Source organism: Mauremys reevesii, linkage group 3 (genome assembly GCF_016161935.1).
Source record: "Mauremys reevesii isolate NIE-2019 linkage group 3, ASM1616193v1, whole genome shotgun sequence".
In the NCBI taxonomy this organism is placed as follows: domain Eukaryota; kingdom Metazoa; phylum Chordata; order Testudines; family Geoemydidae; genus Mauremys; species Mauremys reevesii.
This window is the reverse complement of record NC_052625.1, coordinates 85,177,692-85,197,501: the sequence shown is the minus strand read 5'-3', so window position 1 is coordinate 85,197,501 and position 19,810 is coordinate 85,177,692. Positions and strand designations below refer to the sequence as shown.

The following is a 19,810-nucleotide window of genomic DNA, read 5'->3' as shown; positions in this document are numbered from 1 at the left end:
CCAGGCAATTCCTCAAGGTTGAAAATTTACTCCTATGCAAAGAGCCATCACAAATCTTTTGCTTCATTTAAATCCCATTTAATTCCTAAAAATAGGATTGAAGTCAGACTTAAGTGGTTTGTAGGCCTGAACTTTACCCTTAGAGAATTATCTGGTATTGTTGACTTTTTATTATTGGAATAAACTTAATGGATTTGTAGTTGTATGAACACAGGTGTGTGCACACACTCACTTTTGAGTTGGTAAAAATTATTTGAAATGTTCATGTATAGCTTGAGATGTCACAGTTTCATCCATTTTAAATTTCTTGCAGCCATCTTTGGCAAATTGCTTTGAGAGAAGGAACAGGGCACCATAGACATATTTATAATCAGAATGTAAGCTCTTTGAAGAAAGGACTGATTCTTAAGAGCCTGACACCAATGATTCTCAAGCTTTATCATAAGAAATGACCTTCTGTACCATGATGCCTCCCTTCCAATCATGAACACATAACATCCCTGGGACAACCACAGCAATGGTTTCCATAGACAACTAATATTAGAAAAACATTAAATCTATTTTGAGCTCTTTTAAACTAAAGTTAGCACTTGGAAATAAGGAGGAGAACCAACACCATGTGACCAGCCAGGTCTTCTGAAACCACCAGTAATAAGTGCTTCATGGACCAATAGTGTCTTCTCTTTAATTAACTTTCAAGGGGAGCAGTACCCCAGCATTAACATTGCCAAATTTCACTCACAAACAAAAGACTCACCACATCTATACACTACATACACATCTAGTGATGTAAGGAACTTCAAATGTTTCAAAGCCTGGATATTTGGCTGAACTTATGGAGGAATCCACCAAGGCATGCAACACTCTCCCACATATAGTTCCCTGGCTACCCTACCTGATGTTGTCTTCTTGTGGGAGGAAGCTCTAGTGTTCTGCTACCCCATCTCAGGTATTTTTGGTGGATGGATTATTCTCTCCTCCAATGTCTCCTGCACATAAGTTCCACTCCTGAGGCTGACAGCTCTTTGTTCCAGTGTAACATAGCTGTTGAATGAGGTCATGATCATGCAGTAAGGAGATTCTACTGGTAGCTTGGACCAGTCCTTAAAACCTTGATTTGGTGGCCCATGTGGATAAGCAGATAGGGTCCTGTGTTCTGGAATAGTTGTAGAAATGGCAGTTTCATTTCTAGATACAGAAAACAACAATAATGAAGCCTGCAGGTCATGAGGATTTTAACAGACATGGCAATTTCCTGCATATCTTTGGGAGACCTTATTGAATTAAGTTTAAAATATGTTTGGGCTCCATTTTATTAAATAAATGATTTATGTATTACTGTCGGCTGGGATTGTACATAAGTTCTGTAGGGAGGGAAATGTGACAGATGTGAGACATGGGAGTTCAAAAGGCTATATTGAAAATATGCCAGACAAGTATGAACTTAAGTGGATTTCCTCGGGAATTGCTAGGGAGAGGTTAATGCAAATACCCTAACTCCAGTCATGCAAAATCCCAGCCTTCTGAAGCTACACCCTGAGAAGAGGATCTTTGTCTGCTGATTACCTGTTCCTGGAGACTGGAGATCAAAGACCTAAGCTGTATAAAGAAATGGTTGAAGTACCCAGCTTGATGTTCTGGTTCTGAATGTGAGATACGCATTAACTACAGGAAAAACAACATTTTTGGCTGTTGAAGGACTGACACCTACCAGAGCCCCAGGTTAGATTTGTGGGTGATGTCTTATGTAGATTCTTTTATTGTTTTAAAGTATGTTCTCTCTGTAATGCTTTCACCTGCAGAATAAACGTACTTGCTTAGAAAAAGCTGTCTGATAACCTGTGACTGCTGGCAATACATTGGTCATAGCCTCAGGAGAGAAAGCAAAGTACATATTCTGGGCTTTTAAGCAGTCTGGCTTGCGGGGGATACCACAGTGTAGGCAGGGAGCTATGCAGCTTGGAAATAACTCAGTCAGCAGGGAATGAGATGTGGGCCTCTGCCCAAGGCAATATCTGGGGGCCAGATAAGTGGGTGCCCATACTGGACCATGGAGCAGAGAAACAGATGCTGTTTCCCTGAAAAAAAAAAAAAAAAAGAACAGGAGTACCTGTGGCACCTTAGAGACTAACAAATTTATTTCCGCATAAGCTTTCGTGAGCTACAGCTCACTTCTTCGGATGCATAGAATGGAACACACAGACAGGAGATATTTATACATACAGAGAACATGAAAAGGTGGAAGTATGCATACCAACAGGAAGAGTCTAATCAATTGAGATGAGCTATCAGCAGGAGAAAAAAAAACTTTTGAAGTGATAATTGAGATGACCCATAGAAGGTGTGAGGAGAACTTAACATAGGGAAATAGATTCAATTAGTGTAATGACCCAACCATTCCCAGTCTCTGTTTAAACCTAAGTTAATTGTATCTAACTTGCATATTAATTCGAGTTCAGCAGTTTCTCTTTGGAGTCTGTTTTTGAAGTTTTTTTGTTGCAAAATTGCCACCTTCAAGTCTGTCACTGAGTGGTTAGAGAGGTTGAAGTGTTCTTCCACTGGTTTTTGAATGTTATGATTCCTGATGTCAGATTTGTGTCCATTTATTCTTTTGCATAGAGACTGTCCGGTTTGGCCAATGTACATGGCAGAGGGGCATTGCTGGCACATGATGGCATATATCATGTTGATAGATATGCAGGTGAACAAGCCCCTGATGGCGTGGCTGATGTGATTACGTCCTATGACGGTGTCACTTGAATAGGTATGTGGACAGAGCTGGCATTGGGCTTTGTTGCAAGGATAGATTTCTGGGTTAGTGTTTATGTTGTATGATGTGTGGTTGCTAGTGAGTATTTGCTTCAGGTTGGGAGGCTGTCTGTAAGTGAGGACTGGCCTGTCTCCCAAGATCTGGGAGAGTGAGGGATCATCTTTCAGTATAGGTTGTAGATCTTTGATGATGCGCTGGAAAGGTTTTAGTTGGGGGCTGTAGGTGATGGCTAGTGGCGTTCTGTTATTTTCTTTGTTGGGCCTGTCCTGTAGTAGGTGGCTTCTGGGTACTCTTCTGGCTCTGTCAATCTGTTTTTTCACTTCAGCAGGTGGGTATTGTAGTTTTAAGAATGCTTGATAGAGATCTTGTAGGTGTTTATCTCTGTCTGAGGGATTGGAGCTAATACGGTTGTATCTTAGAGCTTGGCTGTAGACAATGGATCGTGTGGTGTGTCCTGGATGGAAGCTGGAGGCATGTAGGTAAGTATAGCAGTCAGTGGGTTTCCGGTATAGGGTGGTATTTATGTGACCATCGTTTATTAGCACAGTAGTGTCTAGGAAATGGACCGCTTGTGTGGATTGGTCTAGGCTGAGGTCGATGGTGGGATGGAAATTATTAAAATCACGGTGGAATTCCTCTAAGGCTTCTTTTCCATGGGTCCAGATGATGAAGATGTCATCAATGTAGTGCAAGTAGAGTAGGGGCGTTAGGGAACGAGAGCTAAGGAAGCGTTGTTCTAATTTCCCTGAAATTATCATGAGGATCAACATAAGAATGGCCATACTGGGTCAGACCAAGGTTTCCATCTAGCTCAGTATCCTGTCTTCTGAGAGTGGCTAATGCCATGTGCTCCAGAGGGAATGAACAGAACGGGTAATGTCGCCCATTCTCAGCTTCTGGCAAACACCACATTTGGCAAACAGCTTGTGAGTTTTACAACAGATAACTGTCAACAATTGTTTGTGGTGAATATTTTGGCCAGCTGAGCACATTATCCCCATATATTTTTTTCTTAATTCATCAGACCCAACCTTCTACGTCAGATGTTTTTGGTTGGGTTCTTAAGTGTCAGATCTTTCATATTCAAACCTACAGACAGACATACAGCAGAAATATGTTTTGATAGATGATCTAATGTCAAAGACTTTTGTCTTAATTAAATTTCTCTTTTACCAGGTACATGTCATGATGGATAATTAATCACAAGATTGTAGGACCAGATAGATCTGAAGTGTGGCAGCGTGGGAGGAAGAGATAAAATAAAAAGTCTACAAACTAGAGGTTAAACAGGAATATTATATGATCAAAATTACTGCATATTTCATCATTAGAATATAAAAATAGATGGGAATAAGAAGTAAAAACAGAAGAGTCACATCAGGTGAAGCTATATATTTAGGATTATGTAGAGCATGCTGCCATAATTAAATTTAATAAATATTTACTGTTAGATTCTATTTAGATAGGAAAATATCCCTAACAGAGTTATTAAACTCAAAATTAAAATTCCTGTGAGAGGAGTGGCCAAAAAGTGCCTTTGAAGCACATTGCTTGGTCCTACCCAACCAGAAAGAAATTTGAGTTTAGATTCTAGAAGGTGATTGGACAAGTTTTCTGCAGTTATTGCCACAGCACATGGAATACATTGATTTCTTTAAAAAACAACAGCCCTCACACAAATACTTTAGCCTTTAGGCCAATATTTTTCAAACCCGGGTGCTTAAAGTTACGCTCCTAACTCCATATTTAGGCACTTCAATAGACATTAGCTCTTTCAGTTGTGTATGCATTAATCAGAAGGTCGAGACAAGCCCAGAGTCAGGAAAATCTTCCAGGAGAAATGGTGGAAACAAGTCTGGACGACCGATTGAAATGGAAAAGCTGACATCTGAAAAAGAAAAACAAACAGACTTTCATTACATCACCTGCTCAAGGCTTTTATTTTTCAAACTTGGTAAATGGCAGAGGTTTCATTTGAAGAGAGCTGTAAGTTGCAATGTGCCCTAAATACTAATTACATTTCTTTTCAAAGTAGTAATATACTCTGACATACGTGGTGTCTCCTGCTGTGCTATTCCTCTATGCCATGTACATGTTTTGCACATTGTGCCAAGTTGCAACTGCACCCAGTTTTAACTATTAAAATAATAAAAAACATAGTGGGCCAAAATCAACAGCACTGCACAGGGTGTGAGAATAAAATGTAGCTCAGCATGTTTTATTCTCTATATAATGGCCCAGATTCACAGGTCAGTTAGACATAGTGATTGGATTCTCTTTTATATTATGCTGTGCTTTTCTTTTGAGAAGTGGTCATGCTGGGACAAAAATCACATCCTTAATTATAACCTTTATGAGATTTCCCCACTGTCCCAGGAGCCTAATGCAAACAGAACCTTGAGTAGCTAGCAAAGCAGTGTTAAGTCCTATCAAAGTGCATTGTTAATTGACTTGGCTAAGGGCTGATCTACACTACACAGTTAGGTTGACATAAGGCATCTTATGTCAACCTCATTATGTCAATGTCTACATTACAGCCTTCCTCCTGCTGATGTAAGTGCCTTACTACATTGACATAATAACTCCACCGCCATGAGAGGTGTATGGCTTATGATGGTGTAGTTAGGGCGACGCACTGTCTGTGTAGACACTGCATCCCTTACATCAGCTTCTCCCAGCTCCTGGCAGGGAATGAGGAGGGAAGAAGCCCCGGGCAGTTTCCCCTGCTCCTGGTGGGGAAACAGGGAGTGGAGGGCAGGCAGCCCGCTGGGAGTCTGTGGAGCAGCCGAGCTCCCAGCAGGGAGCTGCCAGCGAAGCAGAGAGACTGGCTCTCAGCTCCCCACACTGCCTTTCTTAGGCCGGTGGAAGCGCTCCTGGTGAGGATGCGTAGCATCAATCCTAGGAGGATAGAGTGGACATACACCACCACAGTAATTACTACAGTGGCTGTGAGTCAACCTATATTAGGTTGACTCACATTTCTAGTGTAGACACACCCTACGTCACTTCCAATTCTCTTGGTCAGATGCCCCATCTGCAAAAGTGGGAGAGCAATACTACGTCTGACATGGGAGTTTTGAGGATTTGTGAATGTTTGAATGCCACTTGGAACATGCTATAGATGCTAAGTATTAATTGTCATTCTTCTTACTGAATTTGCTTTACCAAGAGCAGTGAAATAGCATTTGTGCTTGGTTCATCTTCACCACTGCCTGTGAAAGTTGCTTGGAAACAGCAGGGAAATGCTGTGATAGCTAGTTAAACTGCTTGATTTCTCTCTTAATCTGGATATTTGAAAGGTCACATCAGAAACTAAACATCATTTTATGTATATGCAGTATTACTTTATTAATGATAATCTGATTTTTTTTAAGAATCAAAATAAAAATGGTGTTTTAAACTGATCTGGATTAAGCACTCATGATGTGTAATTGCTCTTAAATATACTCTCTGGTGCTGGACAGCAAGGAAAAAAGATTAACAAGTGGAACTAGACATTTAAAATAATTAATTGTTTTCTAATTTTGTTTATCACATCCAATAATACAGTGACTTGCTACTAAATGACAAAAAGCTTTTTGTTTGTTTTCCACTCACCATCAATTATCATGTAGACATAATGTTGGTGAAAACACTCTGAACTCCTCTCTGAGGACCATTTTTTCGGCAGCATTACTGCAGTCTGTTTACCTTGGGGTAAGCAAATATACCATTAGAGGACTTAATCTTGAGTTCCTGAAACTCCTTTACATCTGTAATTCGCTTACATCAATGGAAATTTTGGGTATTCAAAACACACAAGATTAGACCCCAAAAGTGAATGTTATGGGCTTCAGATAGGGGGAATCCCCCCCCCCCCCAAGGAATCAAATGACTCAGTTTGTGAGGATAAGAACAAGGTCTGTAAGTGATATATGAAAATACCGTTTAAACAGATGGAGCTGGTGGTGCACTCTTTGAGGAAGGGCTGCTAAACTTAGGGGTGGAAAGGATTTTGGGGCATTTGGAAAGACCTCAAAGAAAATAGCAAGCTGGGCACTTCCCATTAGAGGTCTGCTCAGGCCTAAATTTGAAGTCAATTCAAGCCCAACTAGACCACAGCCAATCCCATCCGTGACCTGAGCCCAAGAGTGTGGTGTTTCATACCTAATCAAATCCAACAACCTCACCAAATATAATAATCCCAAACATATGCACTTCAGTTCAGGGCTTGTCTACATGAACAATTAATTTATGAGAAGCTGGTGTGTGTGAGAATCTAACCCACACTAGCCTGCTGCAGACTGATTGTCCACATGCATCCTGCTGCCATGTATATTAATAGTTTCTAGAGGTATGTCTACATAGCAACCAGAAACCCGTGGCTGGCCAAGGCCAGTCAACTCGGGCTCATGGGGTTTGAGCCAGTTCCCATTGACATGCCATAGGACCCAGCTCCTTTTGGATGCTGGAGGAAGGACTCTAAAGTACCAGTTGTAGTGAGGGTCACAGTGGCCAAAATGCTTAAGCATTGGTTACCAAAGTACCGGCACCAGTGCAAACTCTAGTTATGTTGCACTCATGTAAAAAGTGATTTACACAAGGGTAATTTATGGTGTGGTGAGCGTGGGTGCTACAGAGGTGCAACCTTCCAGTGTAGACAAGGCCTTAAGCACTTGACTGACAGAGTTCTGCTTTTCAGAGGTGCTGAGCTCCCACAACAGCCACATAGTGGATACTCAGCATCTCTCAAAACAGCAAGCACTTATTTAGGTGCCACTTGTGACCTGGCACCCATCTATAGCCTTTTTGGCCACTGTGAAAAGAAGTGGAGCTCCATAATTCTGCACCCAGCAGGATAACCAATGTTGATGTAATGCATGAGCATCTTATGTGACAGTCCAGCTAAAAATATGATGACATACCTGTGGCCTTCCATCCAATCCCCAACCACCCTGTGTGTCAGGCTGAGCTAATCTCCACATACACTGATTGGTGCCCTCTGGCTGCTCAAATTAGCATAATAGAACCAAAAGATGCTGTACATGTTTCAAAAGCATCTTTAACTGAGCTGAGTTGTAATTACCAGATGTAAGACTCACTCCAGCAGGAAGCGAGTGTAAAGGTATGCAAGATGAACCCCTGAATTTGTCAACTACAAGAAGAAGCATGTTGCCTATACAGTTGATTACATATAATTTGGATTTAAAGGATACACAGATGGAAAAGGAAAAGAGCTAAAAACTTAACTAAGAATGAAATTACTCATCATTATTCAGTCATTTTCACAGCAGGCATCAATTGTCAAGAGCTTTTTTTTTTAAATGCACACTCAGAACTGAAAATTATTTTAATTAGATTAAATTGCTGCAACACATCTGCCTCAATGTGGCCTCAGCCATGCAAAACCAATTAATATATTATTTCATCATGGTTGTCAAGAGACAGAAAAGGGAGACAAGTCAGGGAGAAGAGGTCTCAGATGTGGTTTGCTTGGAGGGTTTTTTGGGGTCGCATTTGTAAAGGATTGACATTGATTTTTGCCAAGTAATTTTTTGTTTCCTTAAACATTTAGGGTGGCTTTTCAAAAGCACTTTATGTTGGCCTACCTCTGATCCCACTGAAATCAATGGGTGTTTTGCCATGGATGTTAACTGGAGCAGATTTCAGTAGTAGCCTGTTAATCTGTATCAGCAAAAAAAAAAAACTAGGAGTCTTTGTGGCACCTTAGAGACTAACAAATTTATTTGGGGCATAAGCTTTTGTGGTCTAGAACCCACTTCATCAGATGTATGAAATAAAAAATACAGGAGCAGGTATAAATACATGAAAGGATGGGGGTGCTTTACCAAGTGTTAGGTCAGTCTTGAGAGATTGATGTCTCTTGTTAGACTGACCTAACATTTGGTAAAGCACCCCCATCCTTTCATGTATTTATACCTGCTCCTGTATTTTTTATTTCATACATCTGATAAAGTGGGTTCTAGCCCATGAAAGCTTATGCACAAATAAATTTGTTAGTCTCTAAGCTGGAGCAGAGTTATTTCAACACTTATTGCTTTTGAAATCCCACCCTAATTTATTATTTCAGCAAAAGGTTAGGTCATGCATTTATGCCGCCAATAATTAATTTAGACTAGAAAACAACATTAGGTCATATGGTGCCATCAGTTTTGAAGCAGAACACACCTATCTGCATATACAACAGCTCTTGGTGACTTGAAATTAAGCAGCAATCATTCAATTCATTGCATAGCTAGCATATTTATGGGACCAGATAACCCTCTTCCAAAGTAAAACCCCTGGGACAGAGGGGTCAGGTGAAAGAAATCTCTGCAAAGATTCTTGTGCAATTCCTTCTCAGTGGTTCACTGAGGGAGTGTGGGGTTTGCACCTGTGCAGAATGAGCTCTGAGGCTCACCCCACAAGTCCTGGAGAAGACAGTGCCAGGTGTGGGTTGAGGGAGTGAGGTGAGCTTTCTTTTCTCTCACTTACATGTGTTATCTGATTTGAGGGTAAGGGAATGAGAATTCCCACACTTTCATTCTCATGGTGGGTTTGGTGTGGAGGGAAGTTGGCTCCACGTGACGGGACATAGGGCAGGTGAGCCAAGTGGCAAAGGAATGAAGCTAGGGAGTGCAGCAATAGCTGTTAGGATGACACAGCAGGGGGGTGGGGAAAAGTGCCTCATTTTAGGCTTCTTCCGCCAATCTCCCTCCCTTTCATTGAGAAATATGTACATGGCCACAAAGGAAATGATCGTTGAGATTCCTCCTTCATGAATTTTTGCGGTTGTCATGTTGTAAATACAGGGACCTTTTTCAATTGAAATCAGTGGAAGGAGTCTCTTCTAAGGACGACTGGGTCCTTAGTGTGTCAGTGTGTCAGTGTGTCGGTAGGTACCCGTCAAATAAGTGAGGAAAGATGTCATGTAGCTGAAGCACCAGACTGGGACTCCCAAAACCTGGGTCTTTTCTTTATGACCTTGGGGAAATAATTAACTTCCTCATACTTCAATTTTCTCATCTCAAAATGGGGATAATATTTCCTTGCCCTACGGAGTACTGAGAGGTTTAATTAATTAACGTTAGTAAATTGCATTTGAGATCCCCAGGTGGAAGGTGCTTTAGCAGTGTTGAATATTATATTATTATTATTATGCAAAGGAGTAAACACAGGAACAATACAAACTGACAGGGCAATATAGTAATGAAAGGGTTAATTTATCCTACTCTGTTGAGTTTTCCTACAAATTACTTCCATGGAAATAGAATTACTTCCTCGGAAGTAGGAATTCAGAGATGTGTGCATGTAGTTCTGGGGCTGCAGAAGGTTAAAGGTTAAACTGGACAACCTGCCAACCTCCCACAGAAATGTGCAGTTTCAGAAACTAGAGCTGATTGCACAAAGAGAGATGAGATGCCTGGACTGTGATTTTAAAAGGTATTTTCAATGTTACTGAGGTATTGGGGTGCTTTGTATAGCAAGGTTATGCCATGGTTACTGGATAGTGGGAAGAGGGTTTGAGTTAGAGGGCTTTTTATAACTGATTATAAAATACATGTACCAGAATGCCCTGTGGCCCCTATTTTTTTTTTTTTTTAAAGAGAAAATTTCCCTGGGGGATCTGCACTATTTAGAAGTGCACAAGAAACAGGCTAATGGAAAGATTCAGATATTTCAGACTGTAAATTTCAACCCACATGTCTACTATTTTGTTATATTGTACAATGTCACCGTAATAATGCAGCTTGGGGAATTTCCAAGGCACAGTTTTATAACCACAGCAGATCCTTGACTTGAGAGCCATAAAGTAAATTCTGGATACATTGTGCTAGGGATTAAAAATGTGCTGGAGGCTCCTCTAAGATAGAATTAAAAAACGTGGAGGTTATGAAACATGATGATTTAAATAACATCCTCATCTATTGTGAAATACCTGATGTTTGTGGATATCCAGTGGCTTTCACTATGGATCACAGAAATCAGGTAATAAAGACTTAGTAGGCTGTCAAATTCATTTTCCTGATAGTACATTTGCCAGTGCTGGTTCTTACAGTAGATTTTTTAATCCTTGGATCAAGACTTTTAGGTCTCTAGTACTGGAACCCAGGATGTCAATGTGACCACCCAAAATTTTAGCTTTTTGTGATCATTTATTATATATATGTTCATAAAATGTTAGCTCTTTTGTGAAAAGGATATTATCCTCCTACCTGAGTCCCTACCACCTAAATCTGAATCAGCTTTCTCATGCAGACCTTTTACCATAATTACATGGTGGCAAAGCATCACTGCGACACCTACAAAACGTTGACAATGATTAGGCTGTTGGTGTGCAGAGATCACAGCTCATCATGCTGACAATTATTGCCACATTGCCTCCCTGTACTCCCCTGTCTGTCTGTATCCATCTTTTGTCTCTTGTCTAATACTTACATTGGAAGCTGCGTGGGGCAGCGACCATCTTTTTGTTTGTGTTTGAACAGTGTCTAGCACAATGTGGTCCTGGGCCATGACCGGGGCTCCTGGTACTATGGTAATATAAATAAATAAAACAAATCACTAATCTTTATGCCATTAGGCTTGGTTCTCCTGCATTTATGATCCGTGAAGCAAAAGATTTGGCCTTAAAGCCAGATCTCCTGCATGTTAAAGGAGAGCACCAATCCCTACACTGTCATTCTAGTTCCCTCCATTTAAGAATGTATTACTGGACTGTAAACAGTCTGATGACCTCTTGCTTTCCTCGTGGCTCCCTATCCAGGGCAGAACTTACAGTGTCCTACCAAGAAGAGGTAGCCCTCTTATAGGGCCTGACCTGAAGCTCAGTGGAAAGACTCCCATTAGCTTCAGCAGGCTTTGGATGAGGTTACAAAGAAAGATGGAATCAGGCTGTACCCCATCAGGCCACAGAAACATCTTCCCTATGGCAGATATGCAAAAAGAGGGACAGATTCTGTCCCCTGTGCTAGCCTCTCTAGTCTGCACCTGTGGCATACAGGGAATGTAAAGAGCTTGATAATGGCCTGGCGAGGATAATGCTGGTGCAGGCATAGCATAGGGCCTCCATAAACTGCCCTATCCTTGTTCCCTCATAAGCCCCGGCACAGGGGGTGTGCTAGAGGTGGAGCCAGGCAACCAGATAGCAAGTGTGAAAAATCAGGACTGGGGATCAGGGAGAGGGGGTGGGGAAATAGGTGTCAATATAAAGACAAAGCTGCAAATATCGGGACTGTCCCTATAAAATCGGGACATCTGGCCACCCTAAGCCGTGGGCGGGGGGGGCATGTCCATAGTTCTTCTGCTATGGGGAGTCTCAGTGGCATTGGAACCCATAGGTAGTCTGGGATGGACTGCTGTAATTCACTTCACCTTTGTTTCAGCCTCCTCTGCTTCTCTTCTCCTGAGCTGCTCCATTTGTGCTCCTGGCGGCACAGCACAAAAATCTCATCCACACAATGAGATATTTTGTGTCTTAAAAACCCAGCATTTTAAATAGATTCTCTACCCCGCCCCTCACAGCCACTCCAAAGAATATATTTTTCCTCTAATAGTGCTCTCTTGTGCCATAAAAGTAAAAGTCACTGTAAGAAAGAAAAGCAGTACATAGTCACTCACAAACCTTCCATTGGGAATGCTTAACAAATTACAAATAACCCTCCCCATTTCTGCCCCAAGATTTTCTTTTGTTAGCTCTAGGCAGGCAATGCACTCAAGCGGAAATTTGTTTTAAAGAAGCTTAGCGAGAAAATATCACTTCTGCCCTAACTGGGAGGGTTGCATTATTATAAAACAACCATAATTAAAGGCAACATAAAAAAAAAATACCATCACTCCCAAAACCAACGTTTTTGCACTAAACAAGACCAAACAGACTCCCTTGCAACCAAAACAAATGGTTCCATCACAAGGCATTGTGCGGTTCTGAAATGTAATGGTTATAAAAAGGAAGGGACTGCCAGCAAATGTGATGCTGGAATATTTTTGTGAGTCGCTTGAAAAGTGAAGTGTTTGCAAAGTGCACAGTGTAAGGACTCAGGCCGTCTATCAATAATATGACTGCATATACTAGGCTTTTTCACCTTCACAAGGCTTACCAAGCTATTGAGTCTGGGCTGAAGCCAATGCTTCATATCCAAATTCCCTGAACCACAAGGGAGTTTGAATTCTGTTCCAAATTATTTTTTATTATTTAGTAGCACTACCAGTGCCTACATGTCCCAGTGTGGGATCAGGGTCTCATTTTGCTAGGTGCGGTACAAACACATGGTAAGAGACTGCACCTGCCCTGAAGAGGGATTTAAGCATGACTCAGCAAGCAGATTTAACACACAGGGTACATCTGCACTGGAACTGGAAGGTATAATTTCCAGCTCAGGTAGACATACCCTCACAAGGTCTGATTGAGCTAGTGTGCTAAAAATAGAAACGTAGCCATGGCAGCACAAGTGGCAGGATGGGCTAGCTGCCCTAAGTATGACCCTGTTTGAAACTCTAAATATATCCTTGGGGCTGCTAGCCATTCCTGCTGCTCATGCTGCCATGGCTACACTTGATCAAAGTTTATGCGATTATGTCTACTGGAGCTGGAAATTGCACTTTCCAGTTCCAGTATAGACACACTCTTTGGAATGAAGGTAACTGTGGTAAGATCATGTGGTCACTTAGGTTAGTCAGTGTACAAAAAATAAATCAATAAAAATAATCAAGAGATTCCTTGAGCATGGAATAGAGTGGTCAAAATCAGGAGCAGTCACTAAAAGCAGGCGTGGGTTGGATGTTTAACTGAAAGGAACCACAGAATCTTTTGAACCTGTCCATTAGTCTCCTGTTTCAACAAAGAAGATGGAATATATTTACCCTTCTCTGCATTATGATGTCAGGTCCTAAAGCCAAGGAAGGAAGGGAAGAGGAAGGGAGCGGGCAGAAGAAAGGGAGAATGGAGCATGAAGAGAGAATATGGGGTATGAAGAACAGGAAAGGTGTTGATTGGCTGATTTAACCCCCGCCCCCACGTCATAATCCAACTGGAAGAATGTCACAATCCTACCACCCAGTAATAAGGATTTCTTAGGGGAGCAAGAAAGAGATGGGGAGAAAAAGAGAAGGCTATTATATCACCAGTCAGTACCAAGCTATTCATAGGGCAGCACCAGAAAGACAGAGGAAGAGGGATGGCAGAAGAGGATAAACCCCCAATCTTACCCCACTTTGGGGCAGGGTCCCACTTAGCATAACAAACTAATTTTGTGTACAGCCACATTTAACACCATCAAGCACAGGTGCCTTACCTGGGGACACACACCCAACATGGTCTCTATTTCTTAGAGTCGTCATAAAAGTGCAAGCAATGTATTGCAGATTCAAAGCCCTAACTGAGATGATTTACATGACTGCTTCTACTGTGGAAGAGGGTGTATTGTTCATCCAAAATTTTGTATTGCGCTGTAGCTTGACTTTATTTTGGGATAGACACACAGCTGGAGATCCCATCTGACATAGCAGCTGTTTTCTGTTAACATTGATAAGCGACTCATTGATCTTTTTTGTTCTCATTTGGGTTGTTGGCTCCAGCCTGACACAGCAATGTTTCCTATTCTATTTATTGCCACAAGATATGTTAGCAGATAGTTTAAATCCTGTAGTCCATGGTATTCAGCAGGTCATTGCTTAAGGAAACTTGTTCAGAAAGGTTGCTCAATCCTTTACATAACTAACTAACTTTATCACTAATCTAGACAGAAAGGCCTGAAGTTAAGAGTTCCTACTGTAAAATACACTATAATGTTAGCCATATTACAACATTAGATAAATTAATTCTGAAGATAATTCTAGTCACTTCGGGGATACATTTGGCCCTTAAATTCAGAGGATTGATATGTAAAACTATATCAAGTTTAGTGCATCACAACATGCTGTTGACACAGTCAATTGACATGAAGTTTTAAAACAGAGAAAACATGCATGCTGCCTGAAAGATTTAGGAAGGAATTTCCTTTTATGTACTACCTGATAACCCAGTGCAGTTCTCTAGATGTTTTGTTGGTAAATTGGGGTTGGGAATTGCTGTGAACAGTCTGTGCAGGAAAGAAATAATATGAACAAACAACTACTGCACAGTGACAAATAATTAGTATAAGTCATAAGCAGGAAGTGTTTTGACTTTTCTGGAGTGTGATTGGATGAAATGCTTGTCACTGTATCATATCATTTGTAATGTAACTGTCATCTAGCTTTTACGTACAATGAATAGTGCTAAAATTGAGTCCCTCAATGTGGAAATGACTAAAAGATGGATGATGTTGGTCATATGATTGCTGAGCAAGTGCTCTGGATAATTTTTGGCTGTTAGACTCACTTAGTATTAAAGATAAGGCAATGGAATCATTTATCTGAACCCCTTCTCCTGATCTTCAGGGACTCGGGTAAAAAGGAACCTGGATCTGAATTACCCCAAGTTTGGGCTCTGCAAATCTAAAACCTGGCTAATGAGATTTTGTAAAACCAAAATCTCTCCCAAATTATGCCCTTGTGCCTCAATAAGAGGCATATGGGCATAATTTATAAACTTTGGATCAGATAAAACAAGATCCAAATGTGAAGCATTCCTGGTTCTGCAAAAACAAAACCATAATCTCATCATGTCTGCCCATATTTTCTTATAATCTCACATTAGATTTTATAGGTCATCTTCATCCCAGATGTAATACCTTCAAATCAATGGCATTATATCAGAGATTAATTTAGCCCTTTATATTGATTTCGCATAATGCCTGTCAGTTCTGCTTAAACAGTTTGACAAACATCTGTCCATCTATGCTGAGCTGAATTAAAATTGTTTAAACCCAGACTGCTGGGGGCTGTTGTACACCAGAGCACTACGCTTTCTTGTCTGCTGCACTGGTCTCTACATTGCCATTTACTGCACACCCTTTTTCACATTATAACACAATTAGTCATTTTTTCATATCACAGTGAACACTTTATTCTCATCTTGACCACAAATTGCCCGTTATCCAAAGGCACCCACTGGAAATTCAGCTATCCAAACATGTGGTTAACTTAATGACCTTAGGATAGGATTACGTTTTTGAACAGGAAACCACTGTTCAAGTTTACCTGCTAAGAACTTTCCAATCCTGACTCAATGTCATGATGATGTGTTTCACCCTTTTCTAGTTTGACAATGCAACCACACGTTTGGAACCTTAGATCTGAGGGCTCATCTGCTATAATTTATGTCAGCATAGCATGCCCTAATATACAACCAGTACATTGTAAGATACTTGGAGGGCATTCACAAAGGTATATAGGTGCCTAACTTCCCAATGGGTATGTTTGAAACAAACATCTTAGTTGAACTAAAACTTATCTATACACCCCTTTTTGGCAACACTTTCTCCTTTGCACAAGTATGACAGCAGCAAGGGCCAAATCCTGGCCCTTCCTAAGCAGCTACAGGAGGACTGGACTCAGGGGAACTGGGGTGATTCTGGTACAGAGTGAAGGGGCAGAATTTTGGGACTCCATTCAAAAAGGTCCCAGCCTCCTGCATATTGTGGACTTCTGCACCACAGGAGCTTTCCCCACACTCCTTCCTGCTGTAGAGGCTTTTCACAAAACACGCTGTCCCCATTTCTGCTTGGAGAAACATTATTGTGATCAGCACTGTGTACAAATTGCACAATAAAAAATGAATAGAAGGTTTTGACACCTTGAGCAAAATCCATCCCAGCTGTAACTGTTCACTCCAGTACAGTTACATCAGGGATGAATTTGCCCCCCTCATGTTAAATAACCAAGCCATTGACCTTGACTACAACCCTTGCTGTGCAGATGAGCGTCTTTGCTTGTCTGTCATGCTAACAGAACAGGCCAAAATTCATCCCTGGAGTAAAACCATTTGCTTCACTGAAGTTACATTGTGCATGCATTTAGCTTATGGTTTATAACAGAATAAGGGCTAGTCTACACTAGAAGTGCTACAGCGGTGAAGAGAGCTCTCCCGTCGGCATAATAAAAACATCCCTGGGAGCAGTGGTAGCTATGTCGGTGGGAGAAGCTCTCCTGCCGATATAGCACTGTCTACACCAACCCTTAAGTCAGTGTAACTTACATCCCTCAAGGGGGTGGCTTATTTACATCCCTGAGTGACATAAGTTATACCAACATACATGGTAGTGTGTACAAGCTCTAAATGAAAACACTACCTATTCAAGGCTCACTCAAAAACAACATGTACGTATTTAGGGGTTCAATCCCATTAGGTGTGGATCGCCCCAACTCTTCTGGCTTCATTCAGTGCTTTGTATGACTGTGTGCTCAGTGTTGGAACTAGAGAATTAACATAAATAGCTTAATTATTTGTCTGAACATTGCAAATAAAACTGCTTTAGGATACTTTTGCTTTTTTCCTGCTTTGGGTCTATTTCTACATCACACACAACAGTTTGTCTTAATCACTGGTTAAGGAAGGGAGGAAAGGAAAGAAACTTTAAATCTACAGTAAGGCTGTTGATCAAATAGATGTTTTTCCTTTAATGAGCTATCCCTTAGCACTGCAAATCACACAGCTGAGTGGATTTACATTTCTTCAATTAGCAATCAAGCCTCTCCATATATAGCAGTGTTGGAAATCAATACCTCGAAGTCAATTGCTTCCTGTAGTTCAAAGATGCAACTAAAACAACAGTGACAGAGAAATAAGCGGATATGGAATTTCATTTTTAAAAACCCACACATGCCTCTAAGTGAGAATGGATGAAAGTTGCCTCAGTGCAAAGGGCCAGCAAAAGACCCATTCACTAGCAAGGCCTATGCATCACTGAAGTCCCAATTAAGCCCTGTTTTGAGTGCTTAAGTAGTGCACAGGTCTTGTCTTGGCCCTCTGCACATGAATGAATTTCACCTGAAATCACACACATGGACCCCCTTTCCCAAATACTGTACAGTGGCTATAAGTTAACATTTACTCACTATTATTTGTGGCTCTGCTTATAAACTTTTTTTTTTAACCTCTGATGTTCCAAAATGTAAAACTGTAGTAGAACTACTGGCACAAAAAGTAAGCTAAAGATCCTTTGCAAAGCCTGTCTCCTGAGCAAATTTACACAGGTGGAGCTATACGCCTGAATCTGAATTTCAAGTGAGACTTACAGTGATTGTATCTTTTTTTCCTTTTAAACACTTATTCAAGACACTTTTTTCCCCCAGGTTATAGACAGAAAAATTCTAGCATTTCTGCCACAAAGACCTTCTTTAGGGATATAGCATACACTTTACAGGTTCAGAGCCATTAGTCCTTATTGGTGTGAGTGGAATGCATCTCATGTTCTCTAGGTCACTCAGCACAGAGCACTAATACATCTACTTGAAAGGTTTCTGTCTGCCACTGCTCAGTGCTCTGGGCTTGCTTCAATTAAACACAACAGTCTGTTTATTAACTCTACCTGCCTTTCAGAGTGACAAAGTTAAACTACTGAAAGAATGGTTAGCCATCTTTAATACATCTCCCTTCTAAATTAATGAAACTGATATTCTTGGCCACAAGTGAGCAGGCAAGCTAGCACGGTCATCTAGTCCTGTGCTTTTATTGTGCAGAATGAGATAAATCAGGGAGGGCTTGCAAATTTCATTGTAAATTCTGCTGAACATTGAATTTGTACCATTGAACTTTCCAACACTATTTGGATTCGGAGTTACAGTATCAGGAAAAATAAATATACTTGTATTAACTGACAGGGGCGGCAAGTTGTATGGGCCCATGGTGCCCGGGCTCTGGAAATATTCAGGGCCCAGCAACACTAATGTTTGGAGCTGGGTCTCTCTCCCAGCTCTGCCTGCACTTCTACCTGAGTGTCCCTTGGCCCCTGCCTGCCACCACACACATGCCTCCCCAGGCCCTGGAGCATCCCTGCCTGAAAGCAGGCAGCTGCCCTGCCTGCGCCGGCCACTACTGCCACAAGAGTGGCACCAGCAGCAGACTGAGGCAGCTGGCTGCTGCTGCACCTGCAGAGGGGAGAAGGTGCACACATGATTGTCAGCCCTCCCCTCCCCTGGCACCTGCCAGGAGGCAACACCAAGGGTGCTTCCAGGAGATGGAGTCTGGGCCTCAGTCACCACTCATATATATATATAGACAAAGTTCCTCCTCTACCTTGGTGGGTCCTGCACTTACTGGCAGATTTGCTCACCTTAGTGATCTTCCCCTCTGGTGGAACCCACAGTCTGGGTCAACTCCTCCTGTATCTGATCAGGAGTTGGGAGGTTTGGGGGGAACCTGGGCCCGCCCTCTACTCCAGGTTCCAGGCCAGGGCCCTGTGGATTGCAGCTGTCTATAGTGCCTCCTGTAACAGCTGCATGACAGCTACACCTGCCTGGGCTACTTCCCCATGGCCTCCTCCAAACACCTTCTTTATCCTCACCACAGGACCTTCCTCCTGGTGTCTGATAACACTTGTACTCCTTAGTCCTCCAACAGCACACCCTCTCACTCTCAGCTCCTTACGCCTCTTGCTCCCAGCTCCTCACATGCCCACCACAAACTGAAGTGAGCTCCTTTTTAAACCCAGGTGCCCTGATTAGCCTGCCTTGATTGGCTGCAGGTGTTCTAATCAGCCTGTCTGCCTTAATTGGTTCTAGCAGGTTCCTGATTACTCTAGTGCAGCCCCTGCTCTGGTCACTCTGGGAACAGAAAACTCTTTCTCCAGTGGCCAGAAGCTCTCCCTTTGCCTTCTCTGCTGTAGAGGGTAGGAGGGAGGGGGCTGCTGCTGCTGCTGCTGTTCCTGCTGGGCCCTCATTGCTGCTACTGCTCCGGCTGCTCCCCTGGCTGGGCTAGACACCACCACCCACCCCCTTTCTCTGCTACCTGCTTGTTGGCTGGCTAGTGGATTTCCCCCCCACCGCCCAGTTGCTGCTGTTACTCCACCTACAGCCCCTTGGGGGGGGGCTGCTGGCCTGCTCCCCGGAGGAGGGGAGTGAGGGACCCCAGCTCCAGCCCTTATTGCCGAGGGCTCCACCACCACCATCTTCTGAGCGGGGTCCCTCCTGCCTGGCCAC

The 19,810-nt window shown here is 42.1% G+C and overlaps 1 long non-coding RNA gene across 3 annotated transcripts; it reads right to left on the bottom strand.

The window, feature by feature from the left end:
• Positions 1-3,752: 3,752 nt before the first annotated feature.
• LOC120401578 lies at positions 3,753-19,275 on the bottom strand. 3 transcript variants are annotated; one of them, XR_005596564.1, is made up of 3 exons: positions 19,260-19,275; positions 6,368-6,460; positions 3,753-4,658 (listed from the first exon to the last, which is right to left on the bottom strand). It is a non-coding gene; the product is annotated as an uncharacterized LOC120401578 (long non-coding RNA). The 3 variants fall into 3 exon arrangements; XR_005596562.1 differs by having other exon boundaries at positions 19,238-19,273; XR_005596563.1 differs by lacking the exon at positions 19,260-19,275 and adding an exon at positions 19,177-19,237.
• Positions 19,276-19,810: the final 535 nt, after the last annotated feature.